Source organism: Rhea pennata, chromosome 4, assembly GCF_028389875.1.
Source record: "Rhea pennata isolate bPtePen1 chromosome 4, bPtePen1.pri, whole genome shotgun sequence".
In the NCBI taxonomy this organism is placed as follows: domain Eukaryota; kingdom Metazoa; phylum Chordata; class Aves; order Rheiformes; family Rheidae; genus Rhea; species Rhea pennata.
Window position 1 is genome coordinate 10,021,283 of NC_084666.1, and position 23,614 is coordinate 10,044,896.

A 23,614-nucleotide genomic window follows, 5' to 3' on the forward strand; every position below is an offset into this window, starting at 1 on the left:
AAATTGGTCAGTGGATTAAAAAATTCTTAGCAGGGGTCTGAGAATCAGCTCAGCAGGCAAGGTGGCAGTCTAAGTGCTGGTTTCTTTTGCACACTAACTTAGAAACATAATTTTGCTTATAGAAATAAGCTTTTCTAGCTGCTTCAGTACTTAGTCTAATATGTTCTTCTACATCCAAGAACTCCATTCCAAACATGGGACATGTCTACTGCATGGTATAGGATGGTTCAGATTAATCTCTCCTCAGCAGCAAAAGCAGCAAAACTTTTTTGGGGGCCAAAGTGTGGGTTTCTGCCTTGTCCTGCACTGTGTCATGTAGCCATCTGGGTTGGTGCTAGGTCTCTGCACTACACCTGGTTGTTGAAAGAAGTCAGGCTTGTGGGTATTTGAGTCCATTCCTGTGCAGGACCTACAGCCTTTTGACAGACCTGTCTGCTCTAACACTCTGCTCAGAGTGGGTAAGGAAATAAGGACAGGCATATTTCAGAAAACCTGGGGAAGAGAGAGGCTGAGATCAAGAACTTGAAGCACCCAGGATTATTGGTCCTTGCTAGTCCGTCTGAACAAGGTGCCCTGGATTTGCCTTCCCGCTCCCTTGCAACTTCCAAAAAAGCAAGAGTGCCCTCACCTCCCTGCCGTTCCTTCTTTTCTTCTGGGCAGTCGTCTCCAGGGGAGCATTGATGTGCCTTTCATTCAATTAGCAGCAAAGCTGTCAAAACATGAAACAAAGAGGGAACATATTCCAGATGCATGAATTGACACGGGGCTTCCTGAAGCCGGTAGCAGATAACACACCGTGGCTTGGGTGCTCCAGCCTCCCGGCCTTGTACCACTAACCATGCTGTCTTCACCCACCAGGCAGGGGCATAGCCAGCACAGCTGGAGCTGCAGAAGTTAACAATATTTTAACAAGGAGGGTAATTTGCCTCCTGAGTTAAACTGCTTTAGTGGCCATGTATTCTCCATTACTCAGTATTTTTAAGTTGGGACCAAAGGTCTTTGTGAAAAATACACTGTTATTCAGCAACTAATTTGGGATCAGCTGAATAAGTGAAATTTTAAGAATGACACCAAAGATGGTCAGATATATTGGGCTTTTCTAGACTTGAAGTCTCTGACTGGACTGTTGAAAGGCCTGAGTTTTCCACTCCTTTCTGTCCAACCAGGACGGACAAAAGATGCTCCCTGCAATTGCTGCTAATTCACTAGTGTCCCGCTGGTGAAGTCATTCCCTTCTTGTACTGCCTCTGCTGCAGTCAGAGAAAGGTGGCAGGAGTACAAAAAGAGCCTTCTTGCTCTGGGTTCAGCTGCCCTACAAATGGCAATTAAAATTTATGAACTTGATTGCTTAGAGACTGCAGCAGTTTCTGGAGAAGGAGCAGAGAGAAAAAAATCCCTTTTCTCTGCAGGTTTTCTCAGACAGTGTGGGAAATGTGATGATCCATGAGCTCTGCTGAGCATCCTCATGTTATGAAGAGATCTGCTACTATAACCACAACTCTGCTGCATCATTTCTCAGTGACAGGAAAAAATAAACTCTTTGATAGAACTTCTGTTCTCACTGATGAGAATGTGAAGTGTTGAAATGCAGCTGACTATTCACTCCAGCACTGAATTCTACCTCTCGGTGTATTTTGAAGAAAAAGCTGATGGCAGAGCAGTGAGATGTTCTTTTTTTTTTCCACCTATGCTGATAAATTGAAAAGCCAAATAATAACAAAAAAGAGCTGTAAGGAAGATCCACAAACTGCATCGTTCATTTTAATAATGTGAAAAATTCAAGATCAATGAGTGCAAAAGCAGAATGTGCTTCCATCCCCACGCTTCAAAATTAAATTAGAGACGTGCTAGTAGGTGTTAATGGCTACCAGGATGCAGGTTCTGATCTTTCAGTAGTCATACTCTCATTTAAAACTCATGGATGTATTAAACACCTTTTAAAAGGTTAAATGAAAGGGTCGACAGAACCCTAAGCCCCTTTTATATAGCAGTAGCTGGAAACAGAAGAAAGACGACTTGAATAATTCTGACCTGACGGGGCCTGCACCAGAACAACCCCACAAGGCTGGGAGATCTCTCGGGGACTGGCTGCAAATGCTTCATTTGAAGGGTTATTTGGCAACCTGGGAGTGAGAGAGGCAGAAGGCAGAGGAAGAGAACAGGCTGTGGGGAGACCTCTCCACGCTCACTGGTCACAGGCTTCAGCAGAAGTGGAGAGCTTGAGCTCTCCGAGGCACAGACCCGGCTGCGAAGACAAGCTTGGAAACCGTGAACAAGGCAGCTGTTGCTCTTTGTTCCCACTGTGTTGAGACTTTGTGAATAAATAGGCTCAAACTACGGAAACGTCCCCTTCACTCCGCCAGCTCACCAGCAAGGCTCCGAACATGTTGGTTAACACCTGCAATGAAAGGTGGAAATTGGATTTTCTTCTGAAACTCTGGCTGTGAGAGTAAGCTTGATCCCCCTTGTGCTTTATTTTAAGGGTTGGGAAGCATCTGAGGGCAGACTTGTCCGAGCCAGTCTGTTTCATTTGGATCTGCTGCTGGTATCGCTAGAGGAGTTATCCTCCAGCTGTGTGCTGGCAGCCTGCAGGTATATGCCGCTTCCTATGCACCAGTATATGTTATGCTCTTATTAGTGTAAACTGCAATCAGTACAGACTCCTAACATCTTCTATCTTAGTCCTGATGTGCAAAACGCCTCTTTGTAACTGTGTTTTAATAGGCAATAAGGTAGAGCAATGTGGTTTTATAATGCAAAAAGGTACAATATTTCATTATGTAAACTGTCAGTTTGCTCAGAGCAACACTAAATGACATAACCCCATACATCCAGTGGCCAGATTTAAACAATGCCTTATAAAATGCAAGAGATGTTTCAGAAGACGTTCATCTGAACAGGCTGAAAGATATTTTCTCTGAGGAGGGGGAAATTAAGAATCAAAGGAGTATTGAGAAAAGGTACTGAATTAAAATAAATTTAATAGAAATGTAAGTTCTTGTATTCCTACTGTAAGAAACAAACTTTTGTCCAGTGTATTTACTGAGGCTTTCAGGGGCAAAGAATTAAATCACCTGCTTTTGTGCTTCTGTTTTTATTCAGGTTCAGCATAACACATAAGTCTTTCAGCACTGGCACTGTGCCAGTGGCACCCAGATATCACGCATCTTCTCAGCTACAGCAGGTACCCTGAGATAGGCTTCACTGAGATACTGTTCTCCAAGGTGGATACTTTTGAACAAATCCGACTTTCTGCAAGACCTCTCTGCTTACAGCATTAAAAAACACATTGTTTAAGGACCGGTGAAGAGTGCCTAGCAAAAATCCAATAAACATAAAGCCGCAAAGCTACTGGACTCAAGGTTCATTATACAACAGGTGAGATTTCTTTCATTTTGCTCTAAACCTTTTCAGCATTAGACAAAGTATTCTCAGCTGAGGCATCTGGCTGCGAAACAAATTCCAGAGGGGATTAACAGAAACAGAATTTGGCCATCTAAAGGAAAATCTGCAGTCCTATGCTTTCTAGCCTTGCTAGAAGAACAACACTGATGGCAACGTTCTTCAGCACACTCCAACCAAGCAACAAACCTCCCTCAACCAAAGACAATAAAGCAACAATCTTATCCCAAGAACATTCTTGTCTTTGAAAAGGAGGACATGCCTAGGACTCCCTGAAAGCCATCCACGAATTTGTTGTCAATATCTATTATATGCAAAAGCAGCTCAGGCCCTGGCAATGAGAATTGTCAATGTTGATTAAATGGCATTCAGTATAGACACATGCTGTGCTGCTGCTTCAGTGATCTACGTGACGTCCAGTAATCATGATGCTATTACTGTGTGACCACAGATAGACCTCTTCCATGAGGCCTCGGTGACTTCAAGGTGTTTTTCCAAAGACTGATGGGATTAAGTTTGGTTTGTTCATCATGGAGGGGGGGTCTCCCACTGTTACGATGATCCTCAAACCAGAGTGATAGAAACGCAAGGCTGGAAGAGACCCACCTCGTCCTTACGCTGGTCAAATATATTAGGTCACCTCAACCCAACGTGGGAAGAAGACACAGAAGCCTCTAGTGGTGAATGACCCAGTAATGTCACAGCCCTGTCAATAGTCATATGACAGGAAGTGTCTTGGGCTCAATAATTTCTAACTGTTTTTACTTGTGTGAGAATACATGCTTCCCTATAGACACACGTACACGTTCACTCTCCTGTAGAGAAGGCTTTTATAAAAGTAAAATTGCTCCTAACATGACAGCTTGTTGGACAGCAAAGACAAATTAGTGCTAGTTGCAGAATAATTACATTGACAAATTGCTTGAGTTGTGTAATATTAATTTCTATGAAAAGCCCCAGGTTCTCAACAAAACTGTACTAATCAGAGAAAAATGGAGAGAACATCAGGACCTAAAACTAAGTTTTGGAAATGTAAATTAAAAAATAGTTCTGTAAACTGGGTTAATTGGAGAACGGTGGAGAACAGAAGGACAGCTTTTAACTCTTAGAGCTGTCTTGCACATGCATTGCTCCTTTGACCTCAGTGTATTATTAATGTCACTAAGTAGCATCTGCAGAACTGGGATCTAAATCATTAAGTCAGTGCTCCTTGAAATTAAAGAAACCCTTAAATTTTAACCTCCTTGGCACAGAAACTATTATTTTAAGAATAGTAATGATTAGTAGACCTCTTATTTTTTAATTACAGTTATAACTACAAGTTCAGGGGTAAAATTCTTTAGATCATTGCGTGTACAACAGAGTCCAGCACAAATGTTCCAGGGAAGCAGTAAATCCATCCTGAGTCTTCCCAGGCACCTCTGAGTTTTGAAAGCAAAACCTGAAGGTAACTGTGACCTGCAGAACTCTTCAGGCAGCCTTTCTTTGAATTTCTGCCTCATAGATGAAGCTACAATGCTACCAAAGCCTTGCTGGTTCAAAGGAAGGCCATTTGAATGCACTGCAGTGTTCTGCACTGCTCACGCAATGAATTTTTATAATTTATTGTTCCTAGAAAATTTGAAAAAATTTAGCTGTGTAAGTAATTTCTCCCCTCTGGTCCCAAAGGATGTTGAACTATAATGCCATGCTTATAAATGAACAATGAGGCAAATTAAAGCTCCTTCGCTCAAATGACTGAGTTTATTTTCTTAGAGATGGAGGAACACTTTAAGTAATTTGATTCAAGCAAGGGCAAGAAACTTAGCTGTAGGTCTTCACAGCAGTCAGATTAATTTCCTCTCCCTTTCGCTCTGGTTCATGTAAATGTTTGAACCTACCACCAAACTGGCAAGTTCATTTCTAAAACAACCTCCTGGCTCAGCGGTTAACTGCTGGTCAAAAATAAGGGGTGCTGGCTGAGCTCTGCTCAAAACCACGGAGACACTTCATTTATCCTGAGTACTGGTATTTACTTGCAGTTTTAGAAGGCGGCCCTGATCCAGACAGTTTATAAAAATTTACCACCGTGCACTGGGAATTGTCATTAATATTGCAAATTGAACTTAAAGGACGACCTGGATGACACTTGTTTTCTGAAGAGCAAAAGGAAAACCTCGATGTTCCTACGAAGAGAGAACTGGAATTAAAACGCTGTCAGTTCAGAGCAAGCAGTACTACTTTAGCCGCTGCGCAGTTGAGCGATTTTACCGTAGCCCTTCCTCACAACAAGGCTTTTTATCTGTAGCGCCCAGGGCACGGGGAGCCTGCCCGAGCCGTAACCTTCCATCTGAGACCGCGGCCTCGTGTAATCCGGGGGGCAGACAAAGCCGGCTCCGCGCAACCCTGAGGCGAGGCGCGCCGCCATTTCAGGGGGGAGGCGCGAGCTCCGCGGGCAACGCCGCCCGCCGGGCCGCTTCGCCGAGTCAGCGCAGGTTCGTGCCCCGAGGCCCCGCGTTCGCGCCTCGGAGCAAACGGCCGCCGCGCCGCCGTCGCTTGCTCACTCAGCGGCGCCGCGCGCTGCCCCACGGCGAGGGCCCTGCCCCGACCCCCCACGCCCTCCCGGCCCACGCGCGGAGCTAACGCGCGCCCCCGTCACGGCTGCCCCCGCTCCCGACACCCCGGGGCGGCCGCGGCCCTTCACGCGGGGCCGCCCGCGGCTCCGGGGAGGGGCCGCTCGCGGCGACGCTGCGCCTTTAAGGCGCGGGCGCGCGCGTCACGCGGTGCGCGCCGGCTCCCGGGCGGCGGTGTAGTCCCTTGACCAGGGTGGCAACGTCGGTCAGCGGGGCTCACGGCGGCGCGGAAAACTACCACTCCCAGGGGCCCCCGCGCGGCGGGCGGACGTTACCGGCCGCGCCCAGGTGCCGCTCGCGGGGCACGCCGGGAGCTGTAGTCCGCCGGCCGGCAGGGCGGCGGGCGGCGGCGCCGCAGCACGGCGGCGTGGCAACTACGCCTCCCGGCGTGCCCCGCGGGGCGGGTTCCCGTCAGCGCCAGGGGGAGCCCCCCGACGTAAGGGGGGATCACTTTCCCCTTGTGTCCGCCATATTGGACGGTAACTCTGGTCAGCGGCGCTGGGGCCGAGGGAGTCCCCGTTGCCGTGACAGTTGGTGCGCTCCGCTCCTCGGCGCCCGCGGCGGCCCGCGCCCCGGCCCCGCCCGGCCCCTCCGCTCGCGGCGGCCCCGCGCCCTGCTCCCTTCCTCCTCCTCCCTCTCCTCCCCCCCCCCGCGCCCTCCCCCTGCCCGGGTGTCAGGCGCGATGAGTCCGGCCGACGCCAAGCGCGGAGCCAAGCGCCGGAAGAACAAGCGGGGCGGCGGCCTCGGCAGCACCGGCGGCCCGGGACCCAGCGGCGGCGCCGGCGGCCTCGGCAAGGCCGGGGCGGCGGCGGCGGGAGCGGCCCCTGTGCGGGCTGCGAGCCAGGCGGCGGCCGCGCCGCCGAGCGCGGTGAGCGGCCTGCTGACAGCGCCGGCAACGGCCGCCGGCAGCGGAGCGCTGGGCGCCGGCGGCGGCGGGGCCGCGGCGGGACACGGAGAGGTGAGGGGGGGCGGGGCGGGGCGGGGGGCGGCGGCGGTGACACGGCGCTGCGGCGGGCCCGGCGGACGCGGAGCCGGGCGGGCGGGCGGCGCCCCGGGCCCTTTGTGGGGGAAGGGCCGGGGCGGCGCGGGGTTGCTCCCGGCGGCGCGGCAGGAGGAGGCCGCGGGGGTCTCCGCCCGGCCCCGGCGCGGGAGCGGCGGGAGATGGGCGGCCAGGCCTTGGGAAAGCAAAACGTGCGTTTATCCCCCCTCCGCCTTAGCATCGGAGCCCTCGTATGCACTGGGCAACTTCATCGAGCACAGGCGGCTCATTAGCGCTGGGATGCGGCTTGCATTCTGCTGCCTCAAAATAACGTAGAGCTGTTGCTGTATTTCATAATATAATTCATTGTGAGCTGGTTTTTAGGTACCACAAGTCCCCCATTTTTTTTTTCCTTTTTTCCCCCCCCAAGAAATTACGCAAGGATTAGCCTTTAGGAGGTATCCTGCTGGCTCAGGTGACAAAGGAGCAGCTAAGTTTACCTCCCTTTCTCTCATAAAGGTTGTCCTGAATTTTTTGCTGGTTTTACACAAAGGATGTGTTTAGGTATCATATTTGTAAAAGGATTTCCTGCTGACAGCATGTTCTCTTCAGATTTCCATGTGTATGTCAAACAGCCTGCTCTGTTTTCTCCGTTGCTCTCACAAACTTGTTGTACACATGAGGGGAAATAGAAGAAATGTCTTTTGTGGTGTGGGGTATTTGAAATACCATGATGTAATGAATGGGATATTTGCTCTCCATGTAATTTTGTGCCTGTTGTTTTGCTAGGTTAACAAGCAATTTGGTAATTGTAGATTTACTTACTTTTTTTTCCTTTTTTATTCCTTTTTTTTCCTTTAAAGCTTGTCTTTCTACTCTCTTAAATTTGTTTACCCAGAAATCTAATGTGATTTAGATTAATCGTTTTTGTATGTCAGTTTGCTAATCTGACAGAATTTTCCATTTGGGACAGTCGCACTAACATGATGAGACATCTAGAAGAGTGATATGCACGATGGTGAAGAGATACGGAATATGCTACTTGTAACTTGGCAAATCATCACCAAACTCTATTCTAGTGTTAAAATCTAGCAGAAAGATGTGTGTGTGTATACATATATATATATATTTTTTTTTTCCACTTCTTCTTGAAATGTCTTACATTGCAGGCCCTTCCAGGCTCAAGTTCCTATGTATTGTTGGAATAAACATGATAATAGGAAGGGAAATAAGACAAGCAGAAGAGTGATATGCAGAATGGTAAACTGATGTGGTTCAAGTAGGAGAGGCACTACTATCCTTGATATTTTGAGCTGCTTGTCTTGTGGTTAAGTATAGTCCAGGAATTTGATTTTAAACTAAGCACAGTCTATCAGATAATATTCTGAAATTCATCTTAGAAGATCACATTTATAGTTCTTTCTGCTTAGTGGTTCTTTTTTCTTTTAGATAGTTTTAACAGAAAGTTACTAGTATTCGGGAGTCTTTATTTGAAGAGGGTAAGTCATATATTCAAAATTAAATAGTCTTTCAGCCCTAAATTCCTGGAAAATAGTTTTGTATCTAATTTGCAGTGATATATTGTTCATAATTCAATAATCATGTACATATTATTTTGATTGCATTTATAAAATTATCTTAATTTGTCATTTTCCTGTACTCTTAGATGCATAGGCAATTTATCAATTCTTTCCGTGTGTTACTCAACAGCATAATATTAAGGATTCTGAAGACTGATTGAGAAACACAGAATTAAGATATCTGTCAAATAGACCAGTTAGATAAGACAGAATAAACCCTGAGACAGACCTTATTTAATCAAAGCAGTAAACACATTAGAATTGGATCATAACAAGGACCAATAAATCCCTGTGCTCAGTTTCCAAAAGGTAAATAACAACAATTTAGAGGGGCTTTTGTAGGTAACTTTCTTCGTACTGGATTCAGTGACCTTTTTCTTGATGTTTTCAATTCTTCTCCAACAGTGGCGATATATGAAAGTTGCCAGTACTTAAAAAGTTGAATGATGATCTTGTTTCAAAGATGAAATACTCGAGCATAATTAAATGACAATTACCAGTTCTAAAATATGATATCCGTAATAGTTAATCATTTGCTAGTTAAGGATACGTGGTCAAAACAAGACTCCGTTCTTTGAGCAAAAGACTAGCATATGTTGCTTCTGGACAAAGTTGAGAAAGAAGTCTGTGTGTTTTACATGACTGATCGCTTCTAAATTGGGCGCAATATTTGTTTTGGCTGGATAGAGAATAAGCAATGCACTAATAGCTGTAAAGTAGTAACCAGACTTGCTTTACTTTCATCTTTGCACAGAATATTGTGAAGTTCCCGTTAGTGGTGTTGGCCAGACATTCTCTGCTGGACAAACTTGAAAGATTTTTATCTTTTTAGAAGATACGGTATAAAAATGAAAGTAGAATCTCATATGTGCTGCACAACATCGTATGTTTTCCCTTTGTTAGCATGCCTTCTGTGTCCAGCTTCTGTCACTAGCCTGGTATTAGCACATCAATTCTAGATGTTATGGGCACATCCTCCTATTAACGTTTAGATGCTTCTTTCAAAATTTGTTTAAAATATACAGAATGAGACAAGAAGTTTAAGGAATGATCCCTTACGTGCTCTGCATTCTTGTGTGTAAATAATTGTTTAGACTGTAGAGGTATATTTTCAAAATATTTTGTAAATAGATTGGACTGAGTTTTAAAATGGCTATATATGTATATATATATTTATATATATATTCCCAAGCAAAAAGCCGTTGTACCAGTGTTGAAATTCTAGCTGAGTGTGTTATGACTAACAACTATATTGTAATTGAGGTTTTTGTCTTATCTGAAGGGGGTTTTGTTTGTTTGTTTGTTTTTTAATGGCCGATAGGCTGAATTCTGCTTTAAGTACATGCTATGTCTTGTTCTGGGATGCAAGGGGGCAACTTCTAATGGAATCTTCCTGGAAGCTGCATTGCCCCGTGCACATCAGGATTCCTGCTTTGTAATGCTGTCAGATGTTTTAAAGTGCTAGTGAAAACAAGGACGCTTTGGCTAGGTTTCAGTGAAAGAGGGTATCTCTATTTCCAAAAACTGTAGCTATATCTAATTTAACTAGCATTGGTGCTACTGCAAGACTTCCCCAGGTCTTTTTCAGGTATATTTCCTCTTTACAGAACTAACTACAGCAGTGTTAGGAATTGGAGAGTCCAGTATCCTATTAATGACAGTAATTTGTAATCTGCAAATTAAGTATACATTTTTAAGCTTAATGTATATGTTTCTTTCTAGTTTGGTTTTTAAATTCAGCACTGCATTGCATTGGGCCTTCATAACTCATCATTGTGAGTTTTTCATTGATAGTTAGGCTCTTGATGCTTTAAGATTATTTTTATCCACAACTGCACAACTCAAAGGCATAGTGTAGTAAAGCTGGCTGTTAAGTAACATACTTGGGTAGTTTTCAGGGAACAGTTGTAGCTGGTCAGCCATTGACACACAATAGTTTTGTTCTACAGGCCTGGCTGAATTTGTATTATTAACGTAGATAATTTAGTAGCCGTTTTACATGTCTCTTACTTGCAGGTTTTCAGAGCATTGTTTGTTTGTAATGTGTAATTTATTAAATCTTCCTGAATTTGTGAACTGTATCTCAACAACTGTGTTGTTGAGAACAGCAGACATCTAGCTTTTGTACTTCGATGTAGCTTAACGAGAAAAAAAAAAAAGCAAACATTATTTTGGTTAATTCCTGTCAAGGCTAAGGTAAACTCGATAAATGCCAATAAATAAGATTGTTACTTTTGCTCTTCAGGCTGAATAAACAATTCCAAGTATTTTTAAACACTCACATAACAGTTATTTTATGAAAGAGAAGTCTTTTAGTCCAGTAGTACATTTGTTCGTCTGACTAAATACAGTTTGCTTTTTTTTTTAATATAGGTGCAGTCCCTACCCTGAAGAATTTAGCTAACTTTTTTTTTTTTTTTTTTTTTTTTTTTTTTATGATAAAAGGAGATGTAACAGAATAGGATTGAGTTTAGCTGGTATGGTTGAGTTGAGTTGCTAATTTAGAAAGAATCTATTTTGACTTAAATGAATCTAACACTTGACTTTAAAACAAGCTTAATGGTTGCATAACATTCACATTAAAAGTTCTTTCTTAGCTTCTTCCTGTGATCAATTAAGGCGTTGTTTAGCTGATAGATCCGAGACCACAGGCACATGTATTAGTGGTTCCTTCAGCTCTTGCAGTGCTGCTCTTGGGAAGTGTGTGCCTGTGCGTACTCATGACCTTGATATGTTCCGAATCCCTGATCGCTCCGTTTCTCCCCCACCTCCTGCACCTGCTGTATTATGGTCAATTGATAACAAGAATAATCGTTTGTGAATTGTTAAATGAAACATGCAGAAACTGTATCCCCCAAAAAAATTGTATCTGGTTCAACCGTGTACTTATGTTCATTGTACTGGATAAATATCCTACTATAGTTTTGCTAGGAGACATTTGGTTCTAAGTATGAAGGCAGAGAATTTTTTTTTCTTGCCGTTTTGGTTGCAAAACAATTGAGAGAGATTAAAAAGTAATTCTGACTCTTTAAAAACTATCATGTCATCTTCTGCTCTAAACTTCTATTTCCTAATTGTGGAGGATGAAGCATTTTGAATTTAATTTAGTACTATATTAACGTGAAAAGTTACATCTGAAATAGGTGAATACCAATGAGGATATTCAGAGTTTTGTCCAGTTCAATTTTTTGATTGAGAGCAGTACCTGAAGTCTCATTTGGGTTCAATACTGCGTTTTTTTTTGTTATGGCACTTACTCTTTTGTAGCAGCATCCCATTTTGAGGGGATCCCATCTCCTTTCCTGTCTGTATTTGGAAGAGATCCAGGGCTGTCTGTTTTTCTGTGTTTGGAAAAGAGAGCTGAGTGGATGTGGAAATTCAGTTTGCTGGTTTTCGGTGCTTACAAGACAAATCTTTAGCAAGAGGTGGTCCTTAACAAATACAGGTCTGCTGAAGATGTGTTGTTGAGAAGTTATTAGGAGAACTAGCTGGGAAACAAATTTGCTTTCCTTATGGTGTGAGGAGTTCGTGGATGTGCTAGGCAGTGTTCCATGATGTACATGGATCCAGGTAAACAAAGAAGATTAAATATTTGTTGGGGCTCCAAAACTTGTGGTAAAGGAGGTCATTTATCTTTTATTAAGGTGATGCAAACAGGTTCTACATCCATCTTTCTTGTGGTAATTTTTTATTTTACTAGGGACCTGGGTAGCTTTGGACAGCTCCATTTTTGAGAAAGAGTATTCTGCATGTGAAATTTTTCTAGAATAATTAAGTAGAGGTAAATATTTTAGTTAAATGGATAAAATAATGGTGCAGTTTAATTATTTCTCTGTTAATATCCTAATTTACAAGTTCTAAATTTCTTCTGCTGCAAATGAAGAGTTCAGCCGGGAAGTGACATTTATAATGCTGCTCTCAATATTGTTATCAGAACTGCCAAATTTGAGTCTTGCCTGAGAAAGCAATAAACTAAGTATGCCTTTTTTGATATGAGTTATTTAATTTTATATTGTAAGAATTCAAGCCAAACTGTGACATTACTGACCTTCGTTTCATGTGAGGAAATACACCAGAAATAGTATTAAAGGTATGTCTGAGCAAGGCAGTAATTCTCCTGAACTGTTTATATTCTTAGGGTAAGTAAGTTTGATATGATATACAGCATCTTACTGGTGTAGATATTAATCTGAGCAATGTTATAGAAAGTGCATTTCAGGGGAAAAAAATTAATTGGATTGCTTGTGAGCCTGTTTGAAGCTGTTGAACTGAAGCTCTTGATGTTGAGCTGGTAGTAGTGCTGGAGAAAAACTTTCTTGGAGTATGAAATTTAATCATACTCTTAAATAACTTTAGAAGATCGGACTTGTCTTCTGTTGTACAAGCTGTATAGCTTAGGAAAATATAGTTCTTTACATCTCAAAAATTTTAGCAATAGTAAGATGTATGTACATGTCTGAGAGGGGAACACTTCTGTTCTGCGTTGCTGTAGAAGAACCATCTCTTTCCACCTTTTATTATTGGAAGCCTTAGGGGACTTTGTTACCAAGCTGGGAACCTAAAGTTGGCTAGTATAAAAATCTCTGTAGGAGGCCAGGTTTAACTTCTACTTGCTTATTCAATTATGACTATTTCTTAAAAAAAAAAAAAAAAAGTTGGAGCACAAAAGCAACAAAAGCATAGAGATGATTGACCCCTTGGGTCATTTCTTAAAACTGAAGTAGTAGCTTTGCTTGTTAATAGGAGGAAAACAAAAAAATTGACTCTACTGTGCATTTCTTGGAAGAAAAACTCTGGGTACTTCTGTAAAATATTGCTGTTCCTATCATCTTTTCTCAAATCTACAGAAATAGAAGAGGCTGCAGATGAATCTATAACGTTACTTCTAGTAGAACATCGTGAAATAAGTCCTCATGTACAGTAGATCTTTATAATAGTAATTCTTTAACACACTGATCTGTTGAACTGGTTTGCAGTAGCCTTGACAAATGTTTACTTCTGAAGGAACTTCAGAAAGATGAAACCGCAGAGATCCGGTTAGATAACAAAGTCTTTGCTGGTTTGCAAAAGTCATTATTCTGGATCCCAGAGCTTTGGACTGCCTTGATGTAGAGCAGACTTGTCAGCTGTGGCATCTAGCTTTGGGACTTATATTCTTCTCCCAGCCTCAAAACATGTCTGAGGGATTTGAATTGCTGTAGCAGGAGGGCCAGGAGCCCCTCTGCTACAAAAAGGAGTGAGGAATAATTTCTGGGAGTGTGCATGGGTGGTAGTTGCTCTTAGAAAAAGCTGCTGTTTTTTTTTTTTTTTTTTTTTTTTTTTTTAACTGCTTTGGCAGCAGCTCAGTGGTCTGTGTTGAGCTGTGAACAGATGGAGGATGTGATCAGCTGTTGGGGCAGTGTTTGCTGCTCTAAATAGCTGTTCCTTGTCTTCTCCAGGGAAAGGTAGCAAGCTGGCTAGAAGTGTCCAGCTGGCAGCCCAGGGGACTTCACTGTTCTAGATCTAAATTTTCAGATACTCATCTTTCCTCTACTAGATATTAATTATGCCTATGCTATCAAAAGTGTTAATTGATCATGACTTGCATCATAATATGAGTTTATTTCCAAAATGAACAATTACTGATTTAGAGATGAAAGTGAACTAACAGCTTCTCTGTTTAAAAATTAAAGCAAAAACAAACATGCAGAGAACTGGTTGGTTGTTGGTTTATGTCCAAAATTTGGGATTATGTTGAAAAGGTAAGCTTTCTAAATACATATAAATACATGTATCATTGAAATATACAACTCCTGTGGCTGATAACTGTTTACTTAATATTCTATGATTGATTATGTTTTTTTTTTCTATGTTAAATAAATCCAGTGGTTGCTCTGTGAATCTGGAAGGGGCTCCACATTCACAGAACTGTAGCTTTCTGAATTAAGGCTAAACACTGGTGACTTAAATCTTCACTGAGGTTTTTTTGATACTTAGACCTCTGGGGAACACACTGAGAATAACTGTGTGAGAGGTGTCTGTTTGGGTGTTTTTTTTCTCTCCACTTTAAGATCTACTCATTCACGCAAAAGTGGAGCGGAAGTATCTGCTGAAATTATTCCCCGAAGAGGATTTTGGAGAGTAAAACGTAGGGTAGTTGGCACATTTCTCCACAGCATCAGAAGCTGAAGAAGGGTTACAGTGGTGGGAATCCTATTGAGTTATAGCACTTAGCTGCTAGGAAGGGGGGGAAAAATACACATGGCATGCTGTGTTAGCGCCATCCATCTTGTGAGCCAGCTTTCATCTGAAGTTGCTCATCTAAGCTAATATATGATCTGAATCCATGATAATAAACTGCCTTTCGAGTGAACATTGTGCAGTTCTGTGCTGTGGCTGTCCAGCTTGTGCCTGAGCTGGGGTGTGATTGCTGGTCAGCCACATCCACCAAACACTCTCCTTGTTTCTCCACTGAGAACTCCTTAGGAGCTGTGAATCTGGTACCTACCAAGGCCCAGGAGCAGCATCTTTGTGATTTATATGTAGCAAAATCTTCTGTTCTTGGGGATTGGTATGCATCTTATCTTTCGGTCTATTTATTTTTTTCCCCTCCTACCTGTCAGAAGAAACAGATGATGTGTTTTTGGCAATTAAGGATCTGGTTTGCTCAAAGATGTGAGGGTCTGTTTTGTGGTTACTGAATGAGGATGGGCGTCTTTGGAAGGATGGTGAGGTAAGACTAAAAGGGCTTTTTACTTGCTGTTGGGTGATGCAGAAGAAGAGTTAACATGGATGAGGGCAGGAGGAGGCAAAAAAGAGCGAACATTACTGGTATTATATGAAGAGATGCTTAGCCTTTTGAGATAGGTGAGCGAGCTGATTATAGCCAGGATAGAAAAGACCTTCTAATACACTAACTTGTCAATGCAGCTTTCCTTCCAGGAAGGGGAGAGGTCTGTGTATGACATTATACAACAGATCCTTTTTCCTTTTCTTTTTTATCTTTAGTAGTAAGTTTTGGTTGTGTCCTTTGTAGGTTTTGAGTGTCTGTCATCAGTGATATATCTAAAATAAGCTTAATTATATTAAGTAAGATAAGGCATTGTAAGGTGAGGGAAATAAGAGGAGTTGAATCTCACTTATCTCACTTCTGTAAGAATTTATCTTTAATGGAAGCTGCAAGTCTTTAAAAATTATGTATTTCTTTATTAGGGCTTCTCTTGTGTGTGGCACTGAGTTTATTGGCAATTATGTTATGTAATGTACACATAATGTTCTGCAAAGTGCTCTAAGTCTCTGCCTTGACTCCTGTTCTGCCTTAAGCTTTGTACTGTCAGAATACATCAATGACAGTTCATTGCAAACAAAAGAAGCGGCTTTGCACGGAGGTGCCAGACTTGAATGCTCTCTGTCACCCGCTTCTTGACTTTGATGTCTTCTTCAAAGAGAGAAAACTAGTGCAAACAGCTGTATGTTGATGTGCTTTGAGTCAGTAAACTAACTGTGTTCATTACGAACTTTTGGCTTGCTTCTGTATTTTGGGACTAAAGCAATCTGGCTTAAAATTTTTTTTTCTTTTTTTTTTTTTTTTTTAGAAAGCCAAAGTACTTGGTTTTTGGTCTTCTACATGCAGAGAAATACGAGGTTTTGCTCTCAAAGCAGAACTCTCTGCAAGCTAAGAAGGTGGTTCTACAGCAAAGTAATACAAAAAATAGTTCAACTATTTATTAGTATTTAGTGTATTCCTCTTCCCCCCCCCCCCCCCATCTAGGTGCAACAAACTAACAGTAACTGCCTGATCTAGGATACACTGAGCAAATGAAGTTTTCTTAGCAGACTTTTAGTTTGTGACTGTTACAAGAAGTTCAGGAACTCTCTTTTAAAGTTTAAAAAGCACTTTAAACCCAACAGTTGATTGTTTCAGAACTGTAGGTACTATTTCACTGAGGTGGATGTGAGGCTCTATATTTGGATAACAATGTTGACATAAGCCCAGATACTTTTGTGGGCAGATCTGTGAGTGAGACTGTGTATATGTATGCTCACACACGTGTGTCCGTGTATCCAAGTTTTTTTTTTTTTTTTGAGCATTCTTGAGTGTGAGTTAATGACACTGCTATGTAGGTATAGGCATACAGTAAATACTTGGTATGTGTGCATGTTGATCTTTAAATGTTAAGGTTGCTCATAGACAAAGTTGATGAAACGCCTAAGTAAATGTTTGGAAGTTCTTCTTTACACTGGATCTCGCAGTGCCACTGTTCTTTGGATACAGGATAGTTCGCCTTATACAGCAGGTTTGAGCCACAGTACAATTCTGCCAGCCTTTAGTGTTTAATTGGTGTGGAGTTAATGACCAAAAGATTTCTTAATTGCCGTAATGCTTTCAGGCTGCTTATCTTCAATAAGCTGCTGCCACAACAGATGGCAAGTTAGTGATTTAGCTGAGGTTCACTAGAAGTTTTTCATCACTTTGTTTTAATGACCATAACTTAAGTGGCTATAGATAATGTATACTGGGGGAACAATCTTCATCCAAACAGGCTTCAGATAATTTAAGATGTTTTATTTTGTCACTGTGCAAGAGCTCGAACATTTCTTTGCTGTCAGAAGAAACTTCGCAGTATTGTGTGTGATCATCTTTATTTTACCTTTACTTCTTTTTCCTGGCTGTTCCCTAAGATTCATCTCCACTATACTGTCACTCTCCTGTTCTTTTGAGGAGTCCACAGGGAGTTGTACTGGTGTCTGCTGTGATTTGAGGCAGCTCGGAAGAGTAGGCTGTAGCTGACTGCTTTTTGTTAGTGTAATAAATGCCTAAGAGCCTGAGACGCAAGAATAAGGGTGGACAAAATAAAGTTTCTGTAATTTTAGATAATCTGTTGCTTTAAAACAACTTGTGCTTTTAGTGAAAAAAAAAAAAAAGATTTTTTTTTTCTTTTCTGCACTGAAAGCAGGCTACCATACTTGTGCAGTGTTCTCCCACTGGTTTTCAATTTGAAGCCTTATGCAGGAAGGAAAAGAACTTTTTATTGAGGAACATTACATAGTAATTAAGTTAAATATTAATTATTAATGTTTATTTAATATTTTAGGAAATAGTTCCATTGGCTGCCTAGTTTATTGTCTTTTAGAATTAGGTGAAAAGCAGGGCACCACTGCACATACTTTGAATATTTTGTAGACTGCTTGTTGGACTTTTAAACTTGACTGACACATCTTATGTCTTCATAACAAAAAAGGAAGAGAAACAGTCTTTTGCCTCTATTGCAAGTCATTCTGAGCTTTTTTTTGTTTTTTGTTTTTCTTAAAATCAAGTGAAAATTGTTACTGCATAAGGTTTAGTGGGTTGTTTTGGTCTAAGAAATTTATTAATTACTAGTAGCATCCTATTGAAATTTATTCTTTGATATAAATAAATCTTTCAAATAAAAACTTAAACCTTTTTGTCATAAAATAAAGAAGCAAGTGAACGTACTCAATCATTTGAATATGTGCTTGCCTTTTTGGCTTTTGACTAATGAAGTAAAGTGAGGATCTGTCTACATTTGAAGACATATTTTAGTTCTCAAGTCAGCAGGTTGCCCCTAATAATGCTACCTGTTAGTGAACTTGGCTCATTTTCTCTGTCAAAAAGGTATTTCTGACAATTTGGTGGCTAAGCTGGAAATCTGTGGTAGTCCGTGCTAAAGCCTAGGGAATCCTAACCGACATTACACCTCTCGCATACTGAAGATAGGATTAAAAACAAAAACAAACAAAAAGGTCATATAAAGATATTCACAACTCAGTTAACATTTCTGATAATCCTGAGAAAATAAACATACTCATCAATTTTTTTTTCCATAAAATACTGTCTTGGCAAAATGATTCATATAGGGTGTACTGTTACAGTATGAGGATATTTGAGCTGTTGCCCTAATATTAAATAATCTATTCCAGAATAAATGAGCTTTTATATTTTAATTATTTTTTCCCCAAATTAGGAATGAATCCTTCTGATGAAAAGATGATTTTCTAGGTTTTTGTGACTTATGTATTTCCTTTTTTTGTAATAGCAGGAAGTTTTTGTCATCACCGTTCTACTTTTCTTGTATTGTATTGTCCTGTCTCATAGACACTTCTACCACAAATGCAGTCTTCTGTGCAGCTTTCTTGGGCAACTTAACTTTTTCAAATTGAATATGAAGGTTTTTTTGCTCATATGAACTCCACTGCCACAAAAAGACAAGATGGTTTCCGCCTTTATGAATGCTTTAAATGCATCTAAAGGGAGGGTGTCAAGGGGATGGGGCCGAACTCTTTTCAGTTGTCCTGTGTCACAGGACAAGAGGCAATGGGCAGAAATTGAAGCACAGGAAGTTCCGCCTGAACGTGAGCGGGAATTTCTTCCCTGTGAGAGTGACGGAGCACTGGAGCAGGTTGCCCAGAGAGGTGGTGGAGTCTCCTTCTCTGGAGATCTTCAAGGCCCGCCTGGATGCAACCCTGTCTAACATGCTCTAGGTGACCCTGCTGAGCAGGGGGCTTGGACTCGATCTCCAGAGGTCCCTTCCAACCTTACTGATTCTGTGATTAGCTGATTTTTATCTATTGATGTCCTTGTCTTCATCTCTTCCAAGAAAATGAAAATTTGTAGGACTTAGGGCAGACTGTCTGTAACATGAGAGAGTTTGGATAAGCAAAGGGATTATATTGGTAGGGGTGTGTACACAGTCAAGGAGGTGTTGTCTGGTGTTTTTCTCTTCTCTTGTAGGCCTCCCTGTTTAGGGAGGCTTACTGGGGTTCAGTAGAGGAGGAATACCTTCAATAAAACATGAGAGGATCATTGGAGGACGATGTCTTTCTGGCAGCTGCTGCATCTGCCCCCACAATATGTTCACTTGTGATTCCTCCTGTCCTCCTAAACAACATCTTGATCAACACCAGTAACCAGGAACGGTGAAGATTTTCAACTGGAGATGACTGAGTGTAGCTCCTCTCTTCCTAGAGAGGGCTTCCAGCCCTCCTTGTGATGAGCTGACATCGCTGGTCTAGTTGGTCTATTTATAATGAAGTTACATTGGATAGGCTTATAACTCCCTGAGAAAATAGGGGTGGCAAAGGCATAAAGGATGACTCAGTTTCCTACTGCTACTTTGTATATGTTATTCGTATGATTAGGTTGTCTTTTTCCTATCTTTCTAATCATGCTTTTATTTGTTTTACATTTAGGAGAGAGCATGAATTGGGTAAGTGATAAGAGGGCACCGAGCTAGACGGCCAGTCTGAACACAGTGATATATCATGAGTTGGGCAGTTAGCAAGGAAGCTGAGCTGAGCTATGGCCCTGTTTTCTCCTCATAGTCTTTATTAAGTTACTCTGCTGACACTAGAGCTCTTTGTCTCTTAAAATACTAATGGACACCAGTACTGGTAAATATCTACCTTGATATTTATTAGAAGATGGATGATTCTTCTGGATGAATACCATTCATGTATCTTAAGGTTGATAATTTTACAGTTGCCATCTAGGAAGCAGAATAAGTCTAAAGATCTATGTTCTATAATACTGCTCATAACCGTAGTAACTTTAACTCTGCATACTTTACTTTTTAAATCTCATTATACGCAAATATTCAAACTTGCTAATGGTCTACAGTGGTTGCTTACTCCGTCTAAAAATGCTTTGCTGTGATCAGATTGAAATCCTTAGGTTCAGCCTGTAACAAAGGTATCCTTGCTGAATGATGTGAATAAGCACTGGCTGTTGCTTTTTTTATTTTATTTTTAAGTGTCGTTAGAACCTGTTGTTTTTCTTGCAAAGATATTTCTTTATTATAACTGAATTACCCCTCAACTTTTTCATGATCTAAACTCACTAAACTCTCAATCACCGCAAGTGTGTGCTCTGTCTCTTGGGTGGTTCTTGTGGTGCCTTTTGCAATTAAGTATCTATCTCCTTACGTTTGATACCAGAAATGAACATAATATTCCAGAATCTCTTATCAGTGTTGTAAAATCTTAGAAAACAAGGATGGAATGAACCTTGAAGTTATTTCATTCATTTATCCCCCCTTCTTGCCTGTGGACACAGGATTGGTTATACTTTTGTCAACTGTTCGTCTAACCTGCTCTGATAATAACCTCATTGACAGAGGCTCCACAGCCCCACTGCACTGCCTGTTTTTGTCCTGCGATACTTTGCTGTTAGTTTTATACTGTATAGTCTGCATCTCCTGTGCTGCAATTTTGAACACTTTATTACTTGTCCTTTTTGCTGTGGATACAGAACTGACTGTTCCTTCCCTCAATATTCTGATCTGTAAGCTCAGTGTCCCTAGTTGTTCAGTATTTCCTGGTAGGTCGTGTTGTCTAGATCTGATAGTCGTTCTCGTGTGGCTTTTCTCCAGTTGGTTCATATCTGACTTGAAGAACTGTGCTCAGAATGAGCTGCAGTTCTCCACTTAAGACTTAACTGTGTAACATTAGACGGAAGGATTATATCATGTGTCACCATAAGCTTTACATCCCAATGTAGCATTAGCCTTTTTTCCAACAGTATGACCTTGTTGACGCCTCTTTTGCATGTAGCCACTTAAACCTATTTGGAAACTCATAATAGTTTTATCTAGATCTTGTTTTTCAGTTTGGCTGTGAGAAAGTCCTATGAGTAAGCCTGTCAAAAACCTTACTGAAGTAGATTACCACCTCCCCAATGAAACTCAGTCGTGGAAGAAAGTTGCAGTGGTTTGATACAGCTTGTTTTTGACAAAACCGTGTTGGCTGCTCCTTCTTTCCGTATCTTCAAAGTGCTTAAACGTAATTGTTTGAATATGTTTGACTATAATTTATTTAAAGAAAATGAGTGTGTTCATCTTTTTCCAAGTTTCTGATATCGGCCATGGGTTTTCAGAGATAGGGCTATTGATCTGGGGACCCTCTGAGAAACTTTGCTGAATGTCATCAGATCTAGCCATCTTGAAAAAATATAAGTATGGCTGTTTCCAATGCTAGGCTGAGAATGGTTAGATATTTTTACTACTTTGGTGCTAATTGTGCCAATAACCTGCTTGTAGTCAATTATTCTAGTGAAGACTTTATTTCATAAATCTATCTTTGTTCTTCACTGAATAATAGACTAATTCTTGGTATCAGTAATATTTTTGCAGAATATTTTCTTAGTAGCCTCAAACTTTTGAGAATTACTTCATTTTGTGCCTTTCTGATTTGTCTCCTGTATTCTCTTGCCGTTCAGTTTGGTATGTTGCTCACTTTCTGTATGCTTTTTTGAGGTTAATGGACAATTTGATGTATCCTGTATTCTCTTGCTATGTTTTGCTTTGCTTGAGTTTACTTATATCTTCAATGCCATTTATTTAAGAAACTTATAGCTCTTTAGCTCTTCCTTACCTTCTGTGAGCTCTTATTTACTGATGTTCAATTTGTCTGTCTCTCTATTAATATTCTTCCTTTTTCCTTGTTAATAATCATTAACTCTCTGGTCCCTGTCAACCAAAACTGTCTTGCCTTTTACTGTGAACCACTTCTTACTTGCTGAGCACAGCTAGAGCCTAGAAGAGTCTCTGGTTGCTTTCTACATTTTTTTAAAAAAGGTCTGTAAGTTCCTTGAAGACCTGCTGGAGGCCCTGTGTTTTGCTGTGTTCCATTCCCAGTAGATGCCTCAGTTTTAGATATCTCCCTGTAACAAGAAGCCTCGTGCTTTTCATGGTTCTGCCAGCTGCTCAGAAGAAGCATCATCTGTGCTGTCCACTGTATGTGATGGTCTCTAGCAAACTTACTGCATGATAGTGCTCACGTGCTTTCCTACTTCCACTGTCTGTGGACTGCCAACATCTTTGTCTATGCATTTGTGATGTTTACATCCTTTATATAGAAAGCATAACACTCTTGGCTTTTTTTCTCTCTTTTATCCATGAACTAGCTATAGCCTCCTTCTGTTAGTGTTCCAGTTGGATGTGGACTCAAGCAATTGATCACAATCTTGATTGCATAGTAAAAAGTTTAGGTCTTTTACTCATGCTTTGTATGTTAGTATACGTACCTCTAAGACTGATGGTCTGAATGCTGGTTTCATACAAACTGTGTATGAAAAATTATTTTCTCTAGTCTTTAGACTCTTATCAGGTTGTCCTGGCTTGTGGTCTTTGGGCTCTTAATAGTGTAACTCAAATTAGCATCAAAGAAGGGCAACTTTTACACATTCATTCCTTGAAATCTGTTATGTTTTTGCCTACCAGCTTGTAGAACCTCATGGCATGATCAGAGAAAGCCAAAGCTGTCCTGTGGTACTGTGTTCAAAGACGTAGTTATCTACAAGATGAATTAGTTACATGGTGGATTAACTGGGAGCTTTTCACTTGTTCACCTCCTGCTTTCTGCAGAGAGCTGTAACTGCTTCTGATCCATTCATAGCTGTTGTTGATGGTGTAATTAGTACCTGCATGGATGAGCAGCAATGAACAGCAGTGGATGGGCTGAATGAACATTGGACAACTTCGTGTAAAATCATGCGGGTAATGCACATTTGCATACTGGTTAGATGTGATACCCAGGCTATCAGTTCTTCTCGGAGGTGGCTGCAGGCAGCCGCTTCTTTGATTTCTAGTGGGAGTGATGGCTGCAAATCTCATGGCCTGACACCATGTGACTTTTCCATCCCTCTCACTGGGCTGCAATTCTTACTTTTCAGTAGAGCAGCTGTACTTTTGTTCAGAGCAGTGGCTGCCCTCTGCATGGAGGGCAGCAGAGAGCACCTGGAGCGGTGTGCATCTCTGGGTCGGGTGACCAGACAGCTCACTCCGTAGAGTGGCTGCTTTTCCCTTTGATCCTGCTGTTCAGCTGCTTTTGTCTTCGGCAGTCTCTCCTCATGGATCCCTGCAAAGACATCGCAGTCACAGATGTCTCGGCTTGGCTGTCTCTTGCTTCTCTCTCTCTCTCTTTCTCTCTCTCTCTCTCTCTCTCTCTCAGTCTCTCTCTCTTTTATATATATATTCACATGTAAAAACACCCCACAAGTGCAGAGGGTTTATATGCATGTCTGGATGTCTTCATCATGATCTTCA

General features: G+C 41.5%; 1 protein-coding gene across 1 annotated transcript in view; it reads left to right on the forward strand.

Annotated features, from left to right (window-relative positions):
- Nucleotides 1-6,961: 6,961 nt before the first annotated feature.
- FAM193A (family with sequence similarity 193 member A) overlaps nt 6,962-23,614 on the forward strand; it is an 80,157-nt gene continuing 63,504 nt past the window's right edge. The window contains exon 1 of the mRNA XM_062575264.1: nt 6,962-6,972. The gene's annotated coding sequence lies outside the window, so the exon portion shown is untranslated. The remainder of the gene's footprint in view (nt 6,973-23,614) is intronic.